The sequence below is a fragment of the Vicia villosa genome, linkage group LG2, assembly GCF_029867415.1.
Source record: "Vicia villosa cultivar HV-30 ecotype Madison, WI linkage group LG2, Vvil1.0, whole genome shotgun sequence".
Classification (NCBI taxonomy): Eukaryota; Viridiplantae; Streptophyta; class Magnoliopsida; order Fabales; family Fabaceae; genus Vicia; species Vicia villosa.
This window is the reverse complement of record NC_081181.1, coordinates 150,268,943-150,280,362: the sequence shown is the minus strand read 5'-3', so window position 1 is coordinate 150,280,362 and position 11,420 is coordinate 150,268,943. Positions and strand designations below refer to the sequence as shown.

At 33.4% G+C, this 11,420-nt stretch overlaps 1 pseudogene; it reads left to right on the top strand.

The window, feature by feature from the left end:
• Positions 1-2,225: 2,225 nt before the first annotated feature.
• LOC131652448 (probable copper-transporting ATPase HMA5) lies at positions 2,226-11,095 on the top strand (annotated as a pseudogene).
• The last annotated feature ends 325 nt before the right edge of the window (positions 11,096-11,420 follow it).

Here is an 11,420-nt window from a genome sequence, read left to right as displayed (position 1 = left end):
GTGTGGACTGAGTAGAGGCGTTTTTCTTCATCAACGCTCGTGATCACTCCTTCGATTCGACATCAAAGTTTTGAATCGCCACAAGAGGTTACCGTTTCTATCACTGATCATGCCCTTTCGTAAGGATCACTAAAGGAAAATTTTAATTTCCGCTGCGTATTATATCGCGATTTTCCTTCAATAAGAACCTAGCCCGCCAATTTTTTAATTTTTATCTTTTTTAATAGATGAATAAATTTTTTTACATTTCAATTACATTTTTCACATAGTTTTTAGAACAATTTTTTATAAAACATATTTTTAACAATTTTTACTTAAAAAATATTGCATATATATTCACAAATAAATGTATAAAATAAAATCATCAATAATTTATTAGAATTAACTAAAAGAATAGTGGGCTTTGGTGGAGCGGCTGCTTTGGCAGGGTGGGCTACGGTTGACGGTGGATTTGGTAGGGTGGGCTTTGGTAGGCGGCGGACCCAAAATTCCAACCAACCCGCATTTTTTTTTTGCGGGTGCGCGAGTCGGCCTGACGGGCCACCACCTTTTTTGCCACCTTGATTTGAAGTATATAAGATACAAGTTCGGAGATGCAACTCCGGACTATAATTATGTATAATGAGGGTGGTTCACTCGTTTATGTTCAATTTTGTGTGAAATGGGTGCGTCCGAATCTCTGAAATTTAAGAATATTTTTGAGTTTTCACCAAAGATTTGTGAAAAGACATAAGAGTTGAAACAAAAATTCTTTTTATTCAATGTCTAAACACAAATATACTAAAGTGGTTTCATTTTTAAGAATGATGAAGAATGGGCCTAATCATAGGGAAATCCTCTAAAACAATAATAACTTTGGAATATAACACAATAAGTATCATAATCAATGATTAATGCCTCAATGGTGGTTGAAGGTAGTTGTAATTTTATAGTTTTGTATTAATCAATCCTAAAATAATACCTTAGGTTTTGTTTGAATATCATAAAATAAAACGAGCGGTGTAGAATAGAATATTGAAGCGGAACGGAACTAAGATATCATTTTATTATTTGAAAATTTTAGGACGAAACAAAGCAAGTTATTCATTATGCCCAAATCAAAAGGGAAGGAATATCCTAGTAAGTGATAGAATGAAATAAAATTTATACCACTTCATTATGCTACGCCTCATCCATTGTTAATTAAATTACCCAAACAATAAAATATTATGTTATTCCATCTCATTTCGCTCTATTCTATTCCATCAATTCAAACAAAACCTAAATTTTAATTTAAGGTGTATTATTTCTTTTCTAAAATGCTAATTTCTAGTTTTGTTTTGTGTGAAAGGAATAATACATGGTAAATTAATTAAGCAACAAACATAATATTTTTTTATTAACAAAGTAATTACTTTTAAATTTTTTTAAAGAAAGAGTTATGTAAATTGAATCTTGAATAACCAATGGTGTTAAAAAACATTAAATGGAAGGACGAAGAGGAGCAATGGTAAACGGGTCTGTTCATTCCGTCCGTTTTAATTCTGCTTTGCAAAAGTTATCGGAAAAATAAAATTGTAAAGTAGGCATTATTAAAGGCACAAGTCTAAAATCTAGTCGTGTCGTATCAAAGATATGCACCACCCTTATCAAAAATTTACTTCGAACAATTCTGATTTTCCAAGAGAACAGTAAATAATTGTAATTGTTTTTTGAGTCCAAAAGTCTTCCCTATTTTATATAGCAATATCTGTCATATAAAAAGTAAACTTCCGCCACAATTTGATGATGTAACTGAATTGGAACAAGTTGGGAGAAAGACAAGTTAGTTGATACTCCCTCCGTCCCACAATGAGTGACCCATTGGGTCATTTCACACATATTAAGAAAAGAGTATAAAAGTAAGAGAGAGAATAAAGTTTTTACTATAGTGTCTCTATTATGTATTGGAAATGATGAAATTTTTATTAATTAGAGGGTAAAATTGGAAAAAGTGTATTGGAAATTGAAATGGATCATTCATTTTGGGACACTATTTTATTTCAAATGGGTCACTCATTGTGGGACGGAGGAGTATAGCATTAACAAAGGCCATCAATGGGAATAAAATAAGGTTCTTATACTACTATATGTCCCCACCCTCTATTTCCTTTCCTTCCTTTATCATTGGATGCTTCTATAAATACAACAACAATAGGAACCAAAGAATTTATGCACTACATCATATCACATTAAAAAGCTTGATTAATATGGGCAAAAAATTTGAAGGTTGGGAGTGCATAAATGGAGGGCTGCATTAATTGCTGTGGGAACCTGTCACCTGAACCACACTATCCGTCGATGACGAGATATCCGAAAGGAACGTCACCGGAGGTGGTGGAAGGATCAGAGGCTGCCATAACTGTTGTTTTCTGTGTTATGGGAATGACATGTGCTGCGTGTGCTGGATCTGTTGAGAAAGCCATCAAACGCTTACCTGGAATTCGAGAAGCAGTTGTTGATGTCTTGAATGATAAAGCTCAGGTTCAATATTATCCCTCCATAGTTAATGTGAGTATTTTCATACTCATTTCAATCTCAACAATATATATAATTTAGGAAGAAAAAAAAATATGCACATGTAAAATAGTTTTATCCTATCAAATTTTATTGAAAATTTTAAATAATTTATATGACATGATAGAATGATGATACCTAATATAATTTATACTAACATATTATGAAAAAAAAAAAGTCTCATACTCATTTGTATGTTTTTTTATGTTCATATGCTCAAAAACCGTATAACTAAAGAACCTCTCTATTTCTTTGAGAAAATGAGGATCTTTCCTATAAGAATAACAACTCATAGTGTTCGAATCTTGCCTCTTAAGAATAATTATATATTAAATAATTGTTGCATTAGTAAAGGAAGCTGAAGAGGCGGGCGTTATTAATTTGATAAAAAGTAGTGTACATGATAAATTAGTGTATAATGGATGACTATATATAGATAAACTAGTTGATTGAATATTTTAATATTTAATAAAATTATTTGTTAAGCTAGCAATGGTTAATCACACAAAATATGTGTTTTTCTTTTTTAAGAAATGGAGATTGTCAATATTTTATATCAATTAAGATATAGACAAGACAATCAAAGACATCAAATTTATTTCAAATTGAGAGAAGAATGGTTCATGAATTTTTGGAAGGAATTGAAAATTATACTCTTGAAATTCGGTCTAATTGTTTTATTTAAAAAAAAAAACTAGATTTCTTAAATATTTTTAAAAATAATTTTTATGAACTTCTTTAATTCATTTTTTATAAATTAAAGACTAATTTTGACATGCAGTAACATAGCTTTATATTGTTCAAGTTTAAAACATACTCAAAATTACATAGTTATTTAAAATAATATATCTCAATAATGATTTTTACGAAAAACTATTCAAAATAACTATAAATTTAAAAAATATTTTAAAATTTGATATAAAAAAAAGTTATAATACAATGATAAAATATCTAAAATAACATTTTATAAAAAACTATTCAAATTAATTTATTATTTTTAAATTAAAAAAACATTGTAAATTTTGTTTAAACAAAAATATACTACCTCCGTTCCTTTTTATAAGAGACAAGTCATTTTTTAGGTTCATTGAGTAACTAATGTATTTGGTCTCTTTATAGACTAGATACATTGATTATTTAATGAATCTAAAAAGTGAATTTTCTCTTATAAAAAGGAACGGAGGTAGTATAACGTAGTAAAAATCATTTTAAAAAATTGAAACAAACGGTTCATGCATGCTTAAAAGCAATTCATTTGTTAACTTATGTCATTACATTTTATCAAACAACACGTAAAATGCTTACGTGGTCGTCTACATGGACCGAGGTGTCTCCAAGATACATGCTCTGAAAAAGGCGAATATGGAACTAAGTGATGTTATCTATTATTAGCCAGTCATTTATTCCATCTGTTCCAAATTATAAGACGTTTTGGAGAAAAAATTTGCCCCAAATTATAAGTCACTTTACAATTCCAATGCAACATTAATACAATTTTTTCTATGGATAACAATGTAGAAGTCGAAGTTAAGTATGGTTGACGAGACGCTGTCACTTTTTTTGGGGTAACTCTATGTGAATGGAGTTTCACTCTGACTATGTGTAGCAAGGGTATTCTTTTCTCTATCTGGTGCATTACTAAAGGAAAACGATTTTTTCCTTCTCTAGACCTAGTTATCTCGTGGTATGCTCGGAGTAGGAGTTAGTAAAATTCCATGCTTTATTGTTAACGTCTACTCCAAATGCCCAGCCAAATTAAAGGTTTGTGTGGGCTCATTTGTGCGGATTTGAGTGAGACTTAGGGGTCTCGTTTGGTGTATTATCAATTATTTTAGTTCGATGCTTCAAGCAATGGGAGAAAATAATCGAAAGAGGGGTCTCAACTAAGTTCGTTAGACAAATCTTTCGAGTTTGTAACGTTATTGTATCCATGGGGTTGTCTGACCTCCAAATTTTGAGGAAGCAATTCACTTGGTACCGATCTAATAGGGTCGTAATGATTATGTTGAATCGTATAATTGTGTTCAATTATTGGGAAGATGTGAGGCCCTAGGAGTCTTTGGGACCTTTCTTGAGATCATTATAACCCCCACCCTCTTGTTTTTAAGTATGTGTTGCAATTGTGGGGGCCTAAACTATTTTGGTTCATTAACTTTTATTGGAAAACCGATGTTTCTCTCGAAGTTGGTATTGTGGTCTAAGGGGAAATTCTTCTTCGAGTTGGATGGAATGTGTATGTAGAGAAAATATGAAGTCCCTCAAAACTAGGTGTTTAAATCCAATAATAAAGTGGTATTTTATAATTTGAAATTTAGGATTGTTAAGTGTATGGAGGATCTTGGGATTTGTTGGACACAAGTAAATTTTATGGTAAGATCTTTGAGCTTTTTAGATGTCGAGACTCTCATTTTTTCAGTGGTCTCGTTTGAGATGGATTAAGGAGGGGACACAAACACTGATTATTTCGATGTTTGTGTGAAGCAGGGACGATAGAGGAATTCTATTTTGGCCCATCTTGTATATATATATATATATATATATATATATAATGTTCAAGGAAATATTAAGATATATTTTATCTTTCACTAATTCGAACTTTCGTTGGGCATGTCGACTTTGGATGGGATTAACTTCCCTAATATTCTTTCTGACGACAATGTGTCTCTCACTTATAAGTTTTTGTTGGTCGAGTGGATGAGGTTATATCTACTTTAAATTGTAACAAGAGTCTGGGGAACATATGACTTTAACTTTATCCTCTTTAAGAAGTTATAGGATCCCCTTAGGAAAATTGTGTATGTTATGTTTGATCAATATTTTTGTCAATGTCCCCATGTTTAGGATCCTAGAATCCTATTGTATCATGTTCAATCAAATGGTGGATTCCTCCATTTCTTTTAGGTGCTTTGGTATAATTTCTCTTCTTTAGCCATTGTATAAGTTGATGGGCAAAGTGTTGACAACTAGGTTAGCCTTAGTTACATATATGATTATGTCCACCAATCAATAACCCTTCCTCAAAGGCATACAATTGGTGGATTGTTTCGTGGTTATGAATGAAATTATTGATTTGACTTATAAGTCGCAAAAATATTACTTAATCTTCAAATATGGATTTAAGAAACCTATGATTTTTTTTAGTTAGTCCTTTTTAGAGTATATGTTTAGGAGGTTAAGTTTTTGTGTGAAATGGAGAGTGTGGATTAAAGTTTGTGTTATTTTGGAGAGCCCCTCGGTTTTGGTCAAAAATTTCCCAACTTAGGAAAGTAATATTCAAAGAAGGCTTAAGAAGGGAAGGCTCTTAGGCCCATTTCCTTTTCCTTTTGGTAGTGGGGGTACAAAGTTTATTGATGACAAATGATATCTCTTTAGGGTTTTTCTTGGGTTCAAGATGGGATGTGTGGATCTGGTGGCATCATACCTTCAATATGTTAATGAAACTCTTATCTTGGATGAGGTAGCATGGAACAACATTTGGACTATTGAGATTGTCATTTATTGTTTCGAGCTCGCATCGGGCTTACAAGTAAACTTCTCTAAAATTTTCCATTGTGGTATTAATGTGGATGGGTCTTTTATAGACATGGCTGAGAATTTTATTTATTATAGAGTAGGTACCCTCCGATTCAATCGGTGGGGGGGAAAGCCCTAAAAGGGTAACCGCATAGGATCCTTTAATCAGGGTGAGGGGTGAATGGGTTGATATTTCAAGTGGTGACATAATTTTTATTTGGGGGAGGGGAATCTTATACGCTCTACTTCAAGACTTGCTAAGGAAGGTTATATGCCTAAAGAATGATTCATGGATATAGAAGTTTGACTCTAAGGGCGTGTTCTTGATCAAGTCGGCATATATTGTCTTGATAGTCTCTGATCTTGGTAAAGATTATATACCTACTATGATAGTGGAGGTGTTGGATAAATGATGGAGGAGTTGAACCCCTTAAAGGTTATTGTGTTCTCCTAAACTTTCTCTAAGATAAGATTCCTATTAGGTTATATCCGTTTAAGTGGATAGTCATTGAAAATTCTAATGCTACTTCTTGTGTTTTGTGTGATAGCTAGGTGGAATATATCGACCATTTTTCTCCATATGTGGCGTTGCCATATATATATGATATAATGTCTTTAGGTAATTAAGATACGAGTGATTTTCCTTAATGTATTGACAATATTTTTAATGGGCTTGGGATATTTGGAGGGGTAAGAGAATTGTGCTTGGCTTGACTTTGATATAGCATTTAGTGATTTGATATATTTGGAATGCACATAATGATGTTATATTTTTAGGAAAAACATCAATAGTTGAACAAGGGGTGAACATGATTAAAAGTTCTTCCTAGAAGTGGGTTTATAAAATTTTGATTTACAACTCCTTTTTCCAAAAAGCTTGAGAGGAGGGTCTTTTATAATGCTTGGGCATATGGTGGTGTGTGAGGTTGGTTGTTTTGGCTAGTATTGAGTGTCATGTTGGTCCTTCCTTGATTTCCTTTAGCTAGTTTGAAAGAGGCGTCTATTTGACTTGCCGCTCTATTTAGTTGTGTGTTAATTTGTGGTGATAATTGTTTTTTACATTGCCTTTTTTTGTTGGTTGCTTGTATTTTTTTTCTGTTTTGATTTAGATATGTCTTTCGAGGTCTCATTCTTTAGTGTTTAGTGTTTATGTTCCTCCTTATAGTCGTTGCTACTTCACACACGTATAAAAAAAAATTTACACTATCATAACATCATAACTATTCATGGGTACGATTCTAAATATAAATATTAAAAAACCTTAATAGGTTATCAAATAGATCTCTCAATTTCTTTTTGAAAATAATAAAGTGTCCTACCTCATCATCATACAAATAAAGTTCTTTGGCTGATTTTCGTTAATGGTTGTCATTGTTGCACTTTATTAATGATACGATATGCTCCACTTTCTCCCTACCACACCCATTTCAATTTCATACATCACTTTTCACACATAAAACTCTCTTTACGCAGTTTTAAACAATATTGTCCAAATATATACATAACAACACATTTTGTACACAGGAAGACAAGATACGTGAAGCCATTATAGATGTTGGATTCGAAGCCAAATCCATGGGAGAGAGTTCAAACAACACCTCATTACAAATATGTCGAGTACACATAGGTGGCATGACTTGTACTTCTTGTTCCTCCAACATCGAATCAGCTCTTCAATCCCTTCCCGGGGTGCAAATAGCACAAGTAGCCTTAGCAACAGAAGAAGCAGAAATCCATTACAACCCCAACATCATAAGCTACAATCAAATAATGGAAGCCATTTCAGACACAGGTTTCAAACCAATATTAATAAGCAAAGGAGAACACATTAGTAAAATCGAACTTCAGATTGATGGCATAAAAAATGATCAATCAATGAATATTATTGAACATTCTCTTAGATCACTCCAAGGTGTTGAAACCATAGACACATATCAAGATACTAATAGAGTTACCTTAACTTATAAACCTTATGTAACTGGACCAAGAACATTTATTGAAGCCATTGAGTCTACAGGATCAGGGTGTTTTAGAGCCACTATATTTTCAAATGATGGAGGAAGTAAAGCACATAAGCGAGACGAAATTAATCGACACTTCAAGTTGTTAATATGGAGCTTGGCTTTTACTATTCCGGTTTTTCTGATATCTATGGTTCTTATGTATATACCTGGGATTAAACATGTTTTAGAAATCAAAATTGTTAATATGTTGAGTATTGGATTGCTTTTAAAGTGGGAGTTTTCGACTCCGGTACAGTTCATCATAGGGAGAAGATTCTATGTTGGTGCTTATAAGGCTTTGAGGAAAGGTTATGCAAATATGGATGTGTTGATAGCTTTGGGAACAAATGCAGCTTATTTCTATTCTGTCTATGTTGTTGGAAGAACGGTTTTTTCTTCGCATTTTAAAGGAAGTGATTTTTTCGAAACAAGTTCTATGCTTATTTCTTTTATTCTACTTGGGAAGTATTTGGAAGTGTTGGCTAAAGGGAGAACATCACAGGCTATTGCTAAACTTATGGATTTGACCCCTGATACAGCAATGTTATTAACTCAAGATGATAAGGGAAATGTGATCGGCGAACGGGAGATTGACAGCCGGTTGATACAGAAGAATGATGTGATCAAAGTTGTGCCGGGCGCAAAAGTAGCGTCGGATGGTCTTGTTGTTTGGGGTCAAAGTCATGTGAATGAGAGTATGATAACTGGTGAGGCAAAGCCTGTTGCTAAGATAAAAGGTGATATGGTGATTGGTGGGACTGTGAATGAGAATGGTGTTTTGCATGTTAAGGTAACAAGAGTTGGATCAGAAAGTGCACTTTCTCAGATTGTTAGACTTGTTGAGTCTGCTCAGATGGCTAAAGCTCCAGTTCAGAAATTTGCAGACCAGATTTCTAAATACTTTGTTCCTATAGTAAGTCTAAATTACTAATAGAAATTAAACTTATGTGTGTGTTTTTTCATATACTTAATAGTAATTGTTTTTACAGGTCATTGTGATATCTTTTTCAACATGGATTTGTTGGTTTGTAGCTGGAAAGTTACATACATATCCAAAATCATGGATACCATCTTCAATGAATAGTTTTGAGCTTGCACTTCAGTTTGGAATTTCGGTGATGGTTATAGCATGCCCTTGTGCTCTAGGACTAGCAACGCCTACAGCCGTCATGGTTGGTACTGGAGTTGGTGCAACTCAAGGTGTATTGATCAAAGGTGGTCAAGCATTAGAAAGTGCACACAAGGTCAGTATCAATGCCATTGATTGCTATCTCAACTTACCATTTCAACAATAGAATACTCACTTGCTACTTACCAATTTTGCAGGTGAATTGCATTGTGTTTGATAAGACAGGAACTCTCACTGTTGGGAAGCCAGTGGTTGTAACTACAAAACTGTTCAAAAACATGTCAGTTAAAGATTTCTATAAATTTGTAGCTGCAGCAGAGGCAAGACTTCTTCTATTGGTCATAACTATTTGAATATCTCAAGTAACATTATTATTCAACTATGAAATATTCTCAAATATGGACACTGGACACAACACTGATACTTACACGTACACTGGACATGTCTTGAATGTGAAATGTTAATTCTAGTTATTCAATAATGTTTGTTGTTATATCTATATGATTAGGTGAATAGTGAGCATCCAATAGCAAAGGCCATTGTGGATCATGCCAAAAATATCATAGAAGATGAACAGAATCATTCATTCCCCGAAGCAAAAGACTTTGTGTCTGTTGCAGGACATGGAGTGAAAGCCATTGTTCAAAACAAGGAAATTATGGTTGGTAATAAAAAACTGATGCTTGATCATAACATAGCTATTTCAGTAGAAGCTGAAGAAGTACTAGCAGAAGCTGAAACTATGGCTCAAACTGGGATTTTAGTATCATTGGATGGAGAAATTGTTGGAGTTCTGGCTGTGTCTGATGCATTGAAACCTAATGCAAAAGAAGTTATATCTATTCTAAAATCCATGAAAATCAGAAGCATAATGGTGACAGGTGATAACTGGGGAACTGCCAATTCTATAGCTAGACAAGTTGGTATTGAAACTGTCATGGCAGAAGCTCAACCTGAGACTAAAGCTGCTAAAGTAAAAGAATTCCAGGTACAAACTATAATCATGTTATTATATTATGAAACTATGTTCTTACCGACACTTCAGATTGAAAGTATGTCCAGTGTCAGACGCATATTGTTATATGACACTAATACAAATGGTTACCCTAGTAATGATTTGACTTACTTGCTTGCAGAATGCTGGCTACACGGTTGGAATGGTGGGAGATGGGATCAATGACTCACCAGCATTAGTGGCAGCTGATGTTGGAATAGCAATTGGTGCTGGAACAGACATAGCTATAGAAGCAGCAGACATTGTTCTAATGAAGAGTAACTTGGAAGATATAATAATAGCCATTGATCTTGCAAAAAAAACTCTCTGGCGCATACGTTTAAACTATGTTTGGGCTCTTGGCTACAATATTCTAGCAATTCCTATTGCTGCTGGTGTTCTTTACCCGTCTACTAGATTTCGGTTACCTCCTTGGATTGCTGGAGCTGCAATGGCTGCATCTTCCATCAGTGTTGTTTGTTCTTCTCTTTTGTTGAAGAAATATAAAAGACCAAGCATGCTTAAGAAGATGGAGATGAATGGTATTAAGATTGAATAATGATTGTGTCAATTGTAAATATAATAAAGAAATGGTTTCCCTCTCGTCAAATAGTGATTGACGGCAGAGTGATTTCAGTCACTCTATCTGTTGTCCTCAATTTTATTTATTTATTGAATTGTAAATCTTCACAATTTGATTTCAATTGTATGATTTACAATTGATTGATTTGTTGTAGAGATAATTCATGTTTGGTAAGTGTATGATAACTAAGCAAGGTGGTTAGTTTGTTAGGAGTTTGTGATTGATTAGTTAAGTTTGTTATTAGAAACTACTATCAAAGTTTGTTATCATGTATAAATAGATGAGGTGAGTTTGTAATGTAAGTAATAAAGTTTCCTCAAAACTCATTAACTGTATTCTACTTCATCATAAAGTTCATCATATTTGCTCCAACAAACTGGTATTATAGATTATGGTTCAATTCAGTTCTTTTGTAATGGCAAATGGAAGCTAAAATTTCAAAGCAATTTTATGCAAATCTATCAGTTTTCAAAGGTGAAAACTATGATAGAAGAAGTGCACAAATGAGAGTCATGTTTAGATTTTAAAATGTGGTTGAAATCGTGAATGATGGTGTTTTGTGGAAGAGTTTGCGGAAGATACAACGGAGCAAAGCTTCTCAAGCGATTCAAGGGAGGAGTGTCTCGATCGAAGGTTACGATTGTGATGCTTCTGGAATATGAG